This window comes from Diceros bicornis, assembly GCF_020826845.1.
Source record: "Diceros bicornis minor isolate mBicDic1 chromosome 16 unlocalized genomic scaffold, mDicBic1.mat.cur SUPER_16_unloc_1, whole genome shotgun sequence".
In the NCBI taxonomy this organism is placed as follows: domain Eukaryota; kingdom Metazoa; phylum Chordata; class Mammalia; order Perissodactyla; family Rhinocerotidae; genus Diceros; species Diceros bicornis.
Window position 1 is genome coordinate 2,225,665 of NW_026690870.1, and position 17,217 is coordinate 2,242,881.

Below are 17,217 nucleotides of genomic sequence, written 5' to 3' on the forward strand. Positions count from 1 at the left end.
CAGGTCACTAATCCCGGGCCTAGTAAAAACAAAATTAACAATTTTATTTTAAAAGATGAAAATAAAAAGGCCTTATTATAAAAGAATTTTAGAACTGACGACTGTGGGCCCAAGACAGTGAAGAGTTTATTAACTCTAATAATTCCTACTTCTCAGCTGGGTGTCACTCTTTCTAGCTAGGACACAAAACACACGCAGCGGTGACTGCAGGTAAACCAGCCTTCATGCTCTGGTACCCACCACACATGGCTGGAACCAATAAAAATAATGACTTACAGGTATGCTGAGAACAAAATGACTGTTATAAGAATTTCTCCCAAACACACATCAATTTTATTTACTGGGTAGGGTACTGATGGCCAAGGAAAGCAGGGGAAAAAGAGTAGTAAAAAATATACAGAAGAATCCAAATAGTTTTACTTTGTTTCTGGACTTCACTATTTTAACTATAAAAAACAGTAAGTTATATTCAAAGAAAAGAGAAGCCTTCCTGAAATGAGTTTTGACTCTGCGCCTAGTGAATTAAAATCCTGAGGGTCAGAGCGGGCCCAGTGGCACAGCAGTCAAGTTCACACGTTCCACTTCAGCGGCCCAGGGTTCGCCGGTTTGAATCCTGGGCTCGGACCTACTCATCGCTCATCAAGCCATGCTGAGGTGGTGTCCCACATAGAAGAACCAGAAGGATTTACAACTAGGATATACAACTAGGTACTGGCAGCTTTGGGGAGAAAAATGTTGAGGGTCAGAGTAAAACACGAAATGAGAATATTTTACAATTGATACTTAGTGTATTAAATTACTTTCTACTTTCCAACAAACTTCACCTATTCCCAAGTCACATCAAATTTGCTTCACTCCCCAAGCACGAAACCAGGTATTATCAGTGCTACAATCCCCTATATGTCCGCCTAATCTCTCACCAATCTGACATCTCATTTATCAAAAGCTTTAAGTCAGATACAGATTATTCCAATGAGAATGCACTTCATGTAACATCACTACACTATATGGAGGAAATGGTATCCTTCAAATTCCTTTCAAATTCTTACCAGTTATTTTCCAGGCTTTTGTCCTTTGTTCAGCCATTTAGCGACTGTGTATTAGTTACTCTGTTATTTTTTATTCCAACTAAACAAAACAATAAACTTTAATAATTTTAAAGACCAAGTACTCTCAACCACAGTATTTAATGCTGAAATTCTTTAGCATAACAAAAATTAGCTTCGTTTATATATTAACACCTAAGGAGCTTCAAAGGCTTTACAAACAAATCTTATTTAAAGTAATGAATTTCTTTATAGGAAGCTTGAAAATATGAGTCTGGGTTCAATTTCAGAATATAGCTCAACAACACACACTATTATAGAAATAACTATTTTCTTAAAATGATTAACTAGAGATTTAGAGGAAAATATTCATTTTGTACCAGGTAATAATATCGAAGAACCCAGCAGAGCCCTTCAACGTAAGACTGTACAATTTTACAACGGAATTTGTCATCAGCTGCATCAACGTCAAATTTGTTCTTGTAGTACCGCTGCTTCCAACCAGCTTCCCAAAGCCTAAAAATCAGGCAAAGCCAGTTCATGTTGAATTCATACACTTTCAGTAACTAGCTACCAATTTATCATCCAAATCAATTTATACTTAATATCCAGGTAAAATGTAAATGAGTTAAACAGGAATATTAACATAGCTTCATTTAATTATTTCTAAAAAGTCCACTTTCACAGGATTTATTATCAACTTAAAGATAGTTAAACGTTAAAAACTTAAACACTGATTCTAGAAAGATCATTACAAAACTACAGTAAAAAAAAAAAGAGAATAACCATTTATTAAAGTAGATACACAACACTTGTTTGCTCAGATTTTCATACTGTTTTACATGTTTTTTTGATTGTAGAACAATTCTAAAACTACATTTTAAGATGCAAATACTGAAGATATTTTATATAGTTCAAGTTCCTCAGTTTGTTAAAGTATATCTAAATTACACAAAGAAAGTCAACTAAATTACTTTTTTAAAAAAGAATAATCTAGAAGCCAGGCAGAAATTAGGTATATACCTACTCTCCCTATCCTTGGGCCTTCTCCCTCATTCAACAAAGCGTTGTTGGCATAAGTGAAGGACACGGACACACACACACACGTTCTGGTAAAACTTAGAAGGAGGTCATCAATTCACTAAATTTTCATTAATCACTGAAAATACAATGTGAAAAACCACATTTTCACTCAAAGTATATTTCTTTATTTTTTTAAGTACTCATTTCTCAATCTCTGAAAGATTTAAAGATGCCAAAGAATACTAAAAAAAAATCAAGAACGATCAAGAACGTCAGGATGATTCTCCATTAAGGGCTCTTTTCTACCATGTGCCAGATCTTACTAATTAATTGCAGTCATGTTTCAGAATACACCATATCAATTTTTTTATTTACATTTTTTTTTTTAGGATGATCAGCCCTGAGCTAACATCCAATGCCAATCCTCCCCCTTTTTGCTGTGGAAGATTGGCCCTAGGCTAACATCCATGCCCATCTTCCTTTACTTTATAGGGGATGCCGCCACAGCATGGGTTGACAAGCGGTTGAACCTGCGAACCCCACGCCGCCGAAGCGGAGTGTGCACACTTAACTGCTGTGCCACCGTGCCGGCCCCTACACCATACCAATTTTAACTTTGCCCCCACGCAAAAGATTTACAGAACATCAATTAGGAGAAATATCTTCTATCCATAATGTTGAATATCACTATTTTACAGAAACTATTAATGAAATAAATGCTAAGAACTCCAAGCATTTCTTGATAGAAGCAATTCTACTTTGATTATCTTCAGCACCAAAATTAAACAATAAAGTACTAAAAAAATCAAGTTAACTATTAAGCTTATATTGATCATGATGGCTACATGGTAAAACAAAAAATATACTCCAAGACTTGCAGAAGCAGAGGATAAAAACTCAGATCAGGTAAATGCTCAATCACAAGTCACCACAGATCTCTGAATCTGACATCAAAAGATGTTGGGAAAATACAGAACCAGACATCACACTTTTGAAGTTTCTAATCATAAATACAAACACATCATCCACATCCTATAAAAGAAGCATGAGCTGTGAACCACTACTGTTTAACTTTGAAATAAATCATTTTGCAAAATTCTAAATGAGTTACAATTATTGAGGTTGTTGGCCCTTTGCACTTGAGCCCAGGGTTCAAATCCAGATTTAATCACACAAGAAGCTGTTAATCTTATTATATAATGATCTCAAACTTCTGTATAAATTAAAGAATCCAATATTCCTATTATAAATTTTAAGTATATAGCTAATGGGAAACTTCTCTGTCATGAAATATAGTTGTGCATATGCAAGTTCGTGGTTTTTAAAAATACATTTCTCTCTTAACCGAAAGCTTTTTGCATATTTCATTTTAAAGAAGAAACTTTTCAATTGAGATGATTAAAACAAACTATATCAAGTAACCAAATGTAACTGAACTTTCTGGGTTAAGCAGCTTGAAAATTTAATCTCATAACAGTAACATTCAGATCACATAGAGCTAAACACCTCATGTCTAGCCGATCTAGTGCCTGGTCTCAGAGGGAAAAGGGGCTTGGAGGACAAAAACCAGCATGCATACTAATCTAGATATTTAGGTTTAACAGCTATAGCTTACACATCTCACTGGAATTTACTGACTATCCTAACCCTCCACATTAATTACTGGTGGATAAAAAGATCACAGGCAAGCATCTGAAGGCACTGCTGCTCTAAGCTAAACAGCATTAATTAGACGGCGTCTATTTCAGCAATTTGCTAACAAAGTGCTACCAAAAAATGGCTTCACCTGACGTTATCCTCTGGTTCAGGTTCACTGTCACTGTCTTCTGCTTTTTGCTTAATTCCTCCTATCGGAGTCGGGGAGCCATCAGAAGTGAAACTCGTATTAGGAGATACTGAAGGACTCTGTAGACAATTATGACATTACAGAGGAAGGATTTAATTATTCATTTCACGTAAGAAGTTACATCCAACTACTGTTACCACCATGCTTCACAGTAATACATTTTTTTAAAGCTATTAAATAGATATGGTAAATATATTTAGAAAGTATAAAGACTGATCTTGGCCTACTCCACCTCTCCAAAAAAGAATAATATAGTACCAAGCCTCCTACGCTTAGACTCAAAAGAATTTGAACATTAGGGTAAAAACTGCTTCAGAAGAAATAAGAAAAACTTAATTTCATAGATTTTTTTTTTTAATTATAGGACTTGAACATTTTTTTTCTTTGGTGGTTCCCTCGTGTTATGAATTTGTGATCACGTTCCACCAATTAACTAACAAAGCTGTAAGGGGAAAAATATATATATATGTATATAAACTAATACATAAAATAATGCTGGTGAGAATAAAGTTAGATGTAAGTGGTTCAACCTAGTACAACCATTCTAGAAAGCAACAGTTTAATGAGACTCCGCCAGATATCTGTTAAACTATTTTATACATGCTGTTTTAAAATTCATTGTACAAATAAAATCTATTAGTCATCTTAGAAAAATGCAGCTTTTATTATTATTTCAAAGACTTGGATACCACTTTAAATTTACCATTATCTTCCCTTTGTACCTAACTCAATGAACATAGTAGCACCCTAAAGTATTTTAATATTTAACTAAAAAATTAGGGGCAGCTTGGTGGCATAGTGGTTAAGTTCACACACTCCGCTTCAGCGGCCCGGGGTTCACAGGTTCAGATCCCGGGCGCACACCTACACATCACTCAGCAAGTCATGCTGTGGTGGCATCCTACATACAAAATAGAGGAGGATGGGCATGGATGTTAGCTTAGGGCCAAATTTCCTCAGCAAAAAGAGAAAGATTGACAACAGACGTTAGCTCAGAGCCAATCTTTCTCACACACACACACACACACACACACACACACACAGACAAAAATTAAAATGTTCTGCAACTTTAATGTTAAATGACCAAAAACCTAAGTGGCAGAAAATGTTTTCATGGTAAAGTTTTTCTTCTGTTATTCACAGTATATTAGATATTTCAAGTAAGTTATTTTTAAATCGAGAACTCAGGAGCCTATTTTAATGATACTGTAACTAAAACCTCAGCATGAAGGTAGTTCACACCAAAGGCCAAGAAAAGTTACAACAAAGCAAAACTATATTTCACATAGAGCTCACAACACTTTCCTTTAATAAATGTATAATATCAATTTTATTCATGATACTGTATGGCTAATACTATCAAAAAAAAAAAAGAAAAGAAAAAAGAAAACAGGGGCCAGCCCTGTGGCCTAGTGGTTAAGTTTGGGGCCCTCTGCTTCAGCGGCCCGGGTTCAGTTCCCGGGCACAGACCTAAAACACTCGTTGGCAGCCACCTATATACAAAATAGAGGAAGACGGGCACAGATGTTAGCTGAGGGCAAATCTTCCTCAAGCAAAAAGAGGAAGATTGGCAACAGATGATAGCTTAGGGCCAATCTTCCTCACCAAAAAAAACCAAAAAAAAAAAAAAAAACCACAAAGAATAAAAATAAATCCAGGAAGGCACTGTTGTACTTGGAGAATGAGATGGGTATTTTCAGTCAGACACATCTGAGTCTGAAATACCAACTCCAACCTTGACCAGCTGTATGGCCTTGGGCAATTTATTTAACCTCTGTCAGCCTCAACTTCAAACAGGGACGATACTGTTCTATCTCTTTACAGGTTATAGCAAGGAGTAAATGAAACAATATATGTGAACCATCAAAGCTGCCTGCCTGGCGCATGGCGGTTAACCATTCAGGAAGTCGTCCCTATTAGATTTTAAACAACACTAATCCATTTGGATTAAATTAGGAGACTGATATTCCTGTCAATCATCTAAGTACAGAGAAGGTGTAAACAAAGCAATCTTTCCCAAATTCACAAACAAGATATAAATTATCTTTAGACAACAAAAATAATATACCTTCGAGGGAAGAAAAGAAGAAAAGAAGTTGTTTGCTCTTTAATGCTAAAGATCTGCTGCTCTTTTCTGCTCTATCTCTACTAACAAAAGTATTCAGAAATATTTTTTCCTAAACATACCAGAGTCATACCAATTCATTCAAATTTCTTTTTAAAAAGCTGTTTTTGCAATCAAAGTTGATTAAACTGAGAATGGTCGCAAATATAATGAAACTACACTTCAGAATGCAAAATTTAAAAACATATTTATGAGGAAACAGAAGCTATCTAATAAAACATTAACCATGTTGACCATCAGTAGATACCAGTCAAGCACTGGAGCCCAGCACACCCAAACAGCTCAGAAAAAACAACACAGCAAAAATCCATAACTGTAAAGCCTTCCTTTAAATAAACTGGTAATTTGGCTTCATGATTTCCTTAAATTCAACACATTCTAGATGAAAATTCCTCTATGCAAAGATTCCAGTAGAAAGAACGGTCTCAAGGAGAATTAAGACAGGATCAAATAAGCAACCTAATCACCAATCTCCCCATTCCCATTCCCATGGCAGACATTATTAATCAATATAGTCTAATCCTGTGGAGCCTGAATATTGGAATCTTTCTCAAAGCAATCATAGCTGGCAAAGTTTAAACCTACCTGCCTCCCTGAGAATAAGAAAAAAGCATTTTATCATCAACGTGGTCTTAGCAATACTAGTCACTCTCAGTTCATTCTGTGAGGACGGTAGTCACTATAATCTTAAATGATGGACATCAGCTTTTTCCATTCTACACAAGCATCTCATTGCAAAACCTTTCACTGACTCTCCATATCCCACTCTGTTAATGGTGTAAGGAATAAGACAAGAAAGCAAAAACAGAACAAAAACACAACAGAAACTCCAGCCGCTTCTCTCAGAAGATGCAAAATCTGTTTCCAAATTCCAAATCTAAGGTCCTAAAACTTCTAAGTGTGAATTTATGGGACTATAAATTCAACCAGTCTCACGATATGGCAAAAATTTCACATATAGGGTTGCCTTGTAATAAAGGATTTGAGCATCAATAGGATAACTATTAGAATAATGAAATTTAAATGTCCCAACTTAGGTAATTTCCTTGGATATATCACAGCAAAAGTTTACATAGGATACTGTACCTTATATAATATCTTTCCTCCCTCTACAACATTCTCTCTTTCTCTCATGCCTACTATCCTGAAATAAGCAATAGCTTTGATTACCTTTTGTCTGTGTACATTAGTTCACGGTCTGTTCCTTTATCCCTGCTGCTGCCCTGCCGGGTGCTCTGAGCTCATGGTCTGCTGCCATTACAGGAAGCTACTGGACAGAGCACAGCCTTGCTGGCTGAGATGATTTGCTTCTGCAGTCTGGATTACAACGTTCAAATAAGGAGGAATACCACGAGGCAAATCCATTCAGTTCCTGAGTTTATAAATAGGGAGCAACTGAGCCAGCCCTGATGGCCTAGTGGTTAAAGGTCGGTGCGCTCAAGGCTGGCCCCGTGGCTTAGCGGTTAAGTGCGTGCGCTCCGCTACTAGCGGCCCGGGTTCGGATCCCAGGCGCGCACTGACGCACCGCTTGTCCGGCCGTGCTGAGGCCGCGTCCCACATACAGCCACTAGAAGGATGTGCAACTATGACATACAACTATCTACCGGGGCTTTGGGGGAAAAAAAAAAAGGAGGAGGATTGGCAATAGATGTTAGCTCAGAGCCGGTCTTCCTCAGCAAAAAGAGGAGGATTAGCACGGATATTAGCTCAGGGCTGATCTCCCTCACAAAAAAGTTTGGCGCGCTCCGCTTTGGCAGCCCAGGTTCGGTTCCCGGATGCAGAACCACACCACTTGTCTGACAGTAGCCATGCTGAGGTGGCGGCTCACATAGAACTAGAAGGACTTATAACAAGAATATACAACTATGTACTAGGGCTTTGAGGAGGGGGAAAAAAAGAGGAAGACTGGCAACAGATGTTAGCTCAGGGCAAATCTTTCCCAGCAACAAAAAAAGAGCTTCAAAAAAAATTTGGATAATGAGAGCTACCTTAAAATATGTATTCAGATATATTCCACATCTGAGTTGGAGAGTGAGAGTGTAGACAGTGAGGAGTACCTGTATTTGACAAACTGAAGAATACTATTCTGCAAAATGCCCATAACTGATCCCTGGGAGGAAAGGGGAAATACGGCAGTAAAACCACCCTCTTCTCTTGCTCTAGCTATGAGACATTTGGATGTCCTGTCATGCTTCTAGCACCATCACCACCCAGTACCTTTGGGGAAGCAGGAAGCACTGTGGCCCGACTGCATTAGAGAAACACTGCAGCCACTTAGCTATCCACATTTACATGTATGTTCTTTTCTTTCACATCATTTAGATATTTTCATATTAATAAGGATTTAACAGAGTTAAAAATATCTCAAGGCAAAAGAAATTGAGAAAAACTATAAAACAAAACAACGCCAGGCTAAGTGATAAATTCACACACAACTGTAAGAGGCATCTGAAAGTCACCACTCTTCAATGCTACATAAAAACAAGTTACTTACAGAATTATTCTGCATCCTCATTTCATAGGCTGCTTGTCTCGGATTACTGGCTACTTGAGAACCTGGTGAATTTCTTGAACCCAAGGCATGAGGGGTTAATACTCCACCAGGAGTGAAAGCTGGTTGATCTCTCTAACATAAATGGAAATGAATGTAGAAATTAAAATTAAATCACAACACAGTTAGATGACAGGAAGAAATGAAGGCAATGGAAAAGAGTCCCTGCTGTAAGCTCTTTAAAGATGAAATGGATTTCCGTTAACATTACAGGGTTGTCTACAGTTTGATTTGATGGTAACTTACCCTGTAAACAATAGTCTGTAATATTTAATAACTCTGCTATAAAAGTACATATAATACACTTTTCTGATACACAGAAGCTATTCAAATATCATTAGGTTATTCCCTTATGTTCACTTACAATTTCAAAATGCATTCAAGACACAATTTTAGGCAAATAAAACTAACTATTAAGGTAAAAAAATAAGCCAAGAGTTTGATTTATACTTAGGAAATACAACTTCTATTTACCCTTCACCTTGATGGAATTTAACTCTTTGTTTCCAATTAGTCAGAGCTATGATTATAGCTACAGTAGATGACAGTCATGGCTGACTGATAAAAGATATTTTTTAAACAGACAATGACTGAAAGAAAATAATAATATATAAGGTAGACATCAAACATGCCCTTCCCGATCTAAGTGGTTTTGAACCCACCTGCAACAATCAATAACTCTACTTTTCTCCCTTATAGGTTCCTGAAATTGCTCGATTCTAATAAAATATAATAATAAAAGGTAGTCCCCAAACTCCATTTGTTTAAAATCCAGTAAGGAAGACAAGAAAAACAAAAACTTAAGAAGTTAAGTGACTATAAGTGTTATGCAATTAACTAAGAAAACAAATATCACAAGCGAGAAGCACTCGAGTTAAAAGGAAGGACTGCTCAACCCGGATTACAAGCAGAAGCAATAGGGAGGCCTCGTGGAAAACGTAAGATGGGAGGGAGCCGTGAAGTCAGAAACCCATTGAGAGGGACCAAACAAAGGCAATGCTCGGAGTCAGGAGGGACTTGCTATATTTAGAAGACAACTGGGGAAAGCAGGGTGAGAACTTGACCAGATCATAGTATGCTCTGCACGCCAGACTAAGATAGAACTGGATTCTGCGGGAACTAAGGAGTCACTGGTAATTTCTGAGCAGAGAAACAACAAAGTTTCGAGTGTTGTGTTCTAGGAAGAGTAACCTGACAAGGATATAGACAGAGTGTAGTAACTTTCAAGAAGATACAAAGAGCTAACTATTTTTGTTACAAAAACAATACCCAATTACCGTAAAAAATTCAAACAGCTAAGTGCTACCCGGCCCCTCTGGCCCATCAAGTGTATCCCCTCAGACTCTAGAGCTTAGAAAGGACTTCTTTAAAACTGACACCAGCATTCTTTCTCCAGGTAAGAGGCAGCTGGGTAGACATTACGTCCCTAACAAACTACTGGATAAGGAATAAAAAGCTATCTTCCTCCCAAATTGTAAATGTATGTTATTGCCAATCTGATGAAATTAATTAAAACTCACCTTCATTCTTTCTCTTTTCTTTCTGTCGTCTTCTAAAACTGTCCTAAAAGTATAAAATCCACATATTCTGTCAAATAATTACACAAAAATCATTACCAGGAATGATTTGGGAGACAAAGTTTTAAAGGAAGACCCCAGAAACGTAACTAATTAAACTAGGCAATGGACTATATGTTCAAAGTGCTGCTTATCAGAACTTTAGATAGACAGAGAGCATTCTAAATTGAGTTTAGATACAATTTAATTATTCCTCTTAATTTTTTTCAGATAGTTTTTGATATCATTTCAGGAAAGAATGCAAGAGTCATAACAAAGACCCTCTGTTTTACCCTGGAGCAAGTAGCCCACCAATACGGAGAAGATACAAATAAGTAACTCCCCACTTACTTTGGGCCACTGAAAGGCCTCCTTTACCCCAGAAAGCACTCCTCCCACGCCCAAGTTTCTGTGAGCATCAAGGCACTGAGACGACAGCTACGGTGGCCAGGGCTGCTGCTGTGGACTGAAACAGGGGCCAGCAGGTCCTGTACTGACTGTCATTCTACCAGCAGCTGCACTTCCATCACTTTCAAGTCAGTACTGCCACCTGCAATATAACACCCTATTGAGATCTGAACTTTGTGCTTTCTGCCAGGAGAGGGGCTGAATGCTGGATACATGGTGACTGACGACCTTAAAACCTCCTAAGACAGCAACACCACCAATTTCTTTAATCAAGCTTTTGTCCCATTTTTAAACTTATCTAGCTCACCAATGACCCACAGACTGTGAAATCCATTACTCAGTTTTCAGTCCGTATCTGACCGTGACTCTTCCTTCTTGATCCGTGCTCTTCACTTGGCTTCCAGGACACTACACTCACCTGGTTCTCCTCTTTCACTCTTGCTGAATGCCTTCACTCCTCAACTTCCCAACACCTTAATACTGGCGTTCCTCTTCACCCAGTACTTGGACCTCTCACTCTCATGGGAGTGATCATCTAGTCTCACGGCTTTAAACACCATCTACGTGCTGATGACTCCCCAGTCAGGACCTCTCCCCACTCAACATCTCCACTTGGGTGTACAAACTTCACATGCCCCAAATGGCATCCCCACCCCTAGCTTTGTGCCTCCCAGTCTTCTTTATCACAGCAGCTCAGACCATTTTTCAATTGCTCAGACAAAATGCTTTGGAGTCATTCTTAATAGCTTTCCTTCTCTCACCCCTAGCATTTAATTCACCAGCCAAATCCACTAGTTTTACCTTCAAAACATGTTCAGAATCCAATTACCTCTTATCAATCTCCACTGCCACCACGTTGGCTCCCTTGGATTATCGCAAAAGAGCCTAATTGGGCTCACTGTTTCTATCTTTGCCTCCATACAGTTAGTCTCAACAGGGCAGCTAGAGTGATCCTTTTATAATATGTGTCAGATCTTGTCACTTTTATACTCAAAACCCTCCACTGATGCAGAGTGAAAGCTAAAGTTCTTATAACGACCTATAGGGTCCTACCAGATCTGGCCCTCCACCATCTTTCTGACCTCCTCTCCTACCCCTACTATTTTCCCTCTGCTTCCTCTGTGCCTGCCACACTGGCTCCTTGCTGTTCCGTGAACATCCTGGGGAAGCTCCTGCCCTAGAGCCTTTGCACTGGCTATTCCTTCTGTCTGAAATGCTCTTCCTGCAAACACCTGCATGATTACTCCCTCATATCCTTCAAAGTCATCTGTCAGTGAGGCCTTCTCTAGTCATCTTTTCTAGAACTGCAATGTCCTCACATCCACCTTCCCAGATATTGCCTCATCTGCTTTTTTCTTCACAGCACTTATCACTCTCTAACACATGACACACTTTACTCAGTTTCTGTGTTTATTGTCCATCTCCCGCGGAAGAATATCAGCTCCGTGAGGTCAGGAATTTTTGTCTGCTTTTTTCTTTTGTTTTTTGTTGTATCAGTAACACTCAGAATACTATTTGGCACACGGTAAACACTTAATAAATATATGCTGAATAAATGAAGAAGATTTGCAAGACAAAAGGCAAACATCAAAGCTCATAAAATAAAAAGCATCATATTTCTGACCTAACTGCTCAATTTTAATAATAAATATTGATATATTCCTCTTTTACCACGTATTCTGCTGGTCAGTTAAATACCTATTTCTAAGGGTGGTAGTTACACATAAGCAAAATAGGTACACCTGGTTGGACTTTACTGATCTTTAATTTTTGTGTGCTATGAACTCCTTTGGAAGCCTGTCAAAAGCCGGAGACACACTTCCTGGGAAAATACACACACCTAGATACTATTATATTGAATTTCTGAGGGTTCATAAATTTCCCCGATGTCCAACCATGCTGACAAACATCATATGATGTCAGGGATACCAAAAACGATCCAAAGCTTTAAAATGCCCTCTCTGCCAGGCCAGCTGGAAACTTTAGTACTCAAATCTGAAGCACTCTGGTATCTATCAAATCCCATACATCCCACTCTAACGGCAAATATCACCAATACTTAATAGTACAGAGTAACCTAAAACCACATAAAAGGACTGTTCTAACGTGAGGCTTTTACACCAAGTACTACACCGTATGTGTAGTTTTTTCTTAAGCATAAATGGCAGCAGGTCAGGTGGAGCCACCATAATTGTTGAAGGCTTAGTTAAAAATGGCTGTGCTGATAGACATTTGATATCCTAGACAAAGTCAGTTATGCTATTTAAATTTTACATGTGAAAAATTCTTGCCGTCACAGAAGATTACCAAGTACCAAAGGCTTTAAAAAGAACACTTACAGTCTACTCACACTGTTATATAAAATGGTACCCAAGATTCTAAAAAAGAGATCACTAGCTATAGCATACAAAGCTGAAGAAAATATAAAATCTTGTCAGATGCAATGACATGTTTTAATCTGTTAGGAGATAATGAAGCAATGTAGCAATATTATTATGTTGCTATTTGCTCAAAATAGCCATGTGACTTTTTATAAAATCAGTTTCTAAAAGGATTTCCTTCACTCTCTTTCTAAAAAGCTACTATCTGCTCATTTTACCCACTGCTTGCCTCCCTTGCCACTCTTTCACAACCACCCTGCAACCTACTCTGCCTCCAGGCTACTGCCCCCCCACCCCACTAACTCTTCAGGATCTCTGAAACCCTGGCCATGATCTAGGGGCCTATCTCACTCTGACGCCTCTGGCAGCACCAGTGGCTTCTCATCTCTTCAGGGATTTCCTCCCACCTCTCTAGAACTGACTCCCCTTTCTCCTTAACCTCCATGCTTCTTAAGGTTTCTGTTGGAGGCACTTGAACTCCATACAAAGCTCCAGGGATTTCAACTTCACACTCATGAGGTGAAGTATTCTGCTAATGTTCTCAAATTTCCTTCCAAAAGACTTCTGCCCTGAGCTTTACACATATCCATCTAACTGCTTCACGGACTTTTCTCCTCTCAGGTGTCCTGTGACCCCTCCAACTCAGTATCTCCAAAATGAACCTCAATTTCTACCTTGTCCTCACCCCAACCTGCTCTACTCCCACTGCTTGCTGTCTCATGAACGGCCCAACCACACTCCCAACTGCCTAAGCCAGACTGGACTTCTTACCTAAGCACTCACTCTATCACATGTCATCAATTTTCAAGTGCTTTATTATTTTATTTCCTTCTTTTATGTTTAATTGCTTACTCAGAGCTGCAACCCTCTGCCTAGACTGATGCTATCTAACCCAGAGGCCCCTACACTCCACTACCAGAGTACAGAGTTCCTAGGTCTTCACCTGACTTCCACAGCATAAACTTTTCCTATAAAACATGGCATCCACTAGTTCATTCCCAGCATTCTTCCAGTCTTGGAACCCTCATTTCACATCCTGTTGATCAGACACGTATTTGGATTTTTATGTTAATCAAGATTATGAAGAGAGAAAAAAATTACAGTGCAATTCACACAGTGTGCAATACACAGTTCCACACAGCATGCATCACAGCCTTTATAAAATAATCAAAGCACTGGCCACTCATGATTACATTGGCGTTTGATACACTATAATAATATAACAACGCACTCAAAGAGGTTAAAAGTACAATCACAGGATCATCATAGCCTATTAGAGAGAGGAGCAATTTAGCTACTGCAATAGAAACACTTTACCTCATCATCCTTTCTCTTTTTAAAAATGCTATCCTCAACTTCACCAACTGCTAACATGATCATCTGTACTCTTTGCAGATTGACATAACCACTTTCTGTAAGGTAACCCTGTAAGTGATAAAATACATGTAAAATGATCTTCTTATAAAAGCAAATACATCTGTTTTGAAATTATTCAAGAATGAACTTACCCCAGTTTTGTGAACCACATTTTTGTATATGTTAACTGAACGGTCAATTGCACCTTCCCTGCCACCAGGAAACAAACATTATGTATTAGGACCAGTACGCACTGTAAGCAAGAAGGCTACAACAGTAGTTTAAAAACCCACACAAACACACATACCGAATCTCTAACGACAGCAGGTGAGGAAGGAACTCATTTCCCACAAAGAAGCACATGAAGACCCAGTCATCAATGCTCCTCTCGACATCAAATGTGAGTGGTAGGCTGGCCATGGTGAGCTCTCTTTCCAAATACTACAACCAAAAAGGAATGCTGCCATTAAAGCTATGAAACGGCACTCTGCTTTAGAGGGCTGATTCTAGTGATTATTGCTACATACCTCACGAAGAACACTAAGACGAAGGAAGATAAACTCTCCTTCTGCACAAGGAAGACTATCTGCAAGTTCATCGTGCTGCAACAAAAGGAGTGAAGATTAAACAAGTCTACTCTAAACCCTGTAATTTGTTTCCAGCCAAATGAACATTATAGCTTTTTTGAAAGCAAGATCCATTTTAATATTACAAGTACTAAATAAAAAAAGAACACACCAAACCATTTTAAAAATAAAAATTACCCATAATCCCAATCATACCTAGACCAGGGATCGGCAAATGTTTTTTGCAAAGGGCCAGATAGTAAATATATATATTTTAGCCTGTGCGGGACACACAGGGTCTCAGTTGCATATTCTTTCATGTTTTATTTTGTTTTTACAACCTTTTAAAAATATAAAAACCAGGGCCGGCCCCCTGCATAGTGCTTAAGTTTGGCATGCTCCGCTTTAGCGGCCAGGGTTCCCAGGTTCGGATCCTAGGCGTAGACCTACACCACTAGTCAGCCGTGCTGTGGTGGCAACCCACATATAACATAGAGGAAGACTGGCACAGATGTTAGCTCACGGCTAATCTTCCTTTAAAAATAAAAAATAAAAAATAAAGTAAAAACCATTCTTAGCTCATAGGCCAAATCTAGAGGGCTGGAGTTTGCCAATCTCTGACGGATAGCCAACCAGTATTTTGATGTGTATGCCTCTAGACCCTTCTCTGTGAGCATACAGTATACTTCTTACCTGCTTTTTTCACTCACTATGTCTTTTAAAGAGGTACTATATTCTTAAAACAGATAGAAACCTCTTTAGAGACTGGATATAATCAAGTGAACCCAAAATATGCAGAAACTAGGAGTAACTTAAAAGTATCAACAAGTTTAAAGTATCAACAAGTTTAATATATTTGATTTGTAGTTCCTTTTAAGAATAACCATTTGAAACATTACTTGTACAAACAAATCATGTGCCATGGACATTATTACCTATGAGACTTAAGCCTCGTATACTTACAAGCTATGTTAGAAAAAGTGGAGAGTAGAAAGAATGAGCACACGCATGCTTTTGAATGTGTCTTTAAAGAGTTTTCAAAGACACATTTCTATGAGAGGGAACAGAGTAAGTAGGTAAAAAATCTAATCAAAAATAGTCTTCTCTTTATTTTAAAAATGAAGCAACCTGAATATATTTAATGCTGTTCAATTATACACTTAAAAATAGTTAAAATGGTATATTTTGTATTATATATATTTTATCACAAAAAAAATAAAATAAAATTTTTAAAAATGAGGCAACTACCATCTCAAATTTCTTACCTTTCCCTTCTTTTCTCTTGGCAAACCTTCACAGTCCTTAACTTCATGTTCAAACTGATTACAAACAGCACATGGCTTGGGTTTGTTTGGTTTGAATTCTTCTCTAATAATGGTAAAGTTGGGTTCATATGTAGCAAGGCCGAGCATAATGAGATCAGCTATCAATCAACAATGACAAAACACTGAACAGTGAGCACTTTCAGAAGATCCTTACCATAACCAAAGACATAAGACATTACCATAACACAAGACACCAACACAAAGAAAAGCCCAAAGGAGCACACAAACAGAGGCAGCAAAGTCAAAATGCCTAAAACTTCCTAGTAGTTCTCAGTCAACAAGATGTCCCCCAGATACATGGGCCTAGAGTGTAGACTACCACTCAGGAGTCAACACTCGTCCATTTTAAAGGTATGTGCAGCCATATTAAAAGGTAGAAAAATGTAAGAAAAAAATTAAAGATAGGTAAACATTAATCACAGATTAAATAACTCAGTACTAATTTCCTCTCAAACATAAAATCAGCAAGGCACTTTAGAATTTCCAGGCAATCATGAATAATTCATTACTATACACCAACTCATCAACTTGCTACGGTTTAATCCAAGAGACTCAAATTCCAAAGAAGAAACTTACCATCTGCTCCACATAAGCAATGATGAGTGTTTGGGTCATGGTTAGGCTGAGCTAAAGGAGGAGAAAACATATATTTATTATATTTATACCAGAGGAATATCACATTTTACCATTTTCTATATAATGGCTTGTCAATCAGATATTCATAAGTGATTTTTTCCTCTTTGTCTTCTAATGTAATCTATAATTTTATGTTCTCCTTCACCAGGAGCACTAGCATCAGATAAAATAACCTATAAAAGACAGTTTTTAACACTTTCAGCTCATCTCCAATTTTCTAGGACAAAAATCAACAGAACTGAGTATCTTAAAATAAACTGGGATAATTCTATTAAGATGTTATTAATTGGAAATTTTTCTTAATAAGGTGTGTGTGTATTAAACACCAAAACTGTTTACTTACCGCATGGAATAGAAAATCAAATGTCTGGGTTAAACTTAGCCATTAGCAAAACCGA

At 37.9% G+C, this 17,217-nt stretch overlaps 2 long non-coding RNA genes across 2 annotated transcripts; both read right to left on the reverse strand.

Annotated features, from left to right (window-relative positions):
* Positions 1 to 1,412: 1,412 nt before the first annotated feature.
* LOC131401798 (uncharacterized) lies at positions 1,413 to 8,896 on the reverse strand. The gene is made up of 3 exons (XR_009217972.1): positions 8,535 to 8,896; positions 3,856 to 3,974; positions 1,413 to 1,562 (listed from the first exon to the last, which is right to left on the reverse strand). It is a non-coding gene; the product is annotated as an uncharacterized LOC131401798 (long non-coding RNA).
* A 5,843-nt stretch (positions 8,897 to 14,739) lies between these two features.
* Positions 14,740 to 16,830, reverse strand: LOC131401801 (uncharacterized). Its single transcript, XR_009217981.1, has 3 exons — positions 16,760 to 16,830; positions 16,124 to 16,226; positions 14,740 to 14,894 (listed from the first exon to the last, which is right to left on the reverse strand). It is a non-coding gene; the product is annotated as an uncharacterized LOC131401801 (long non-coding RNA).
* Positions 16,831 to 17,217: the final 387 nt, after the last annotated feature.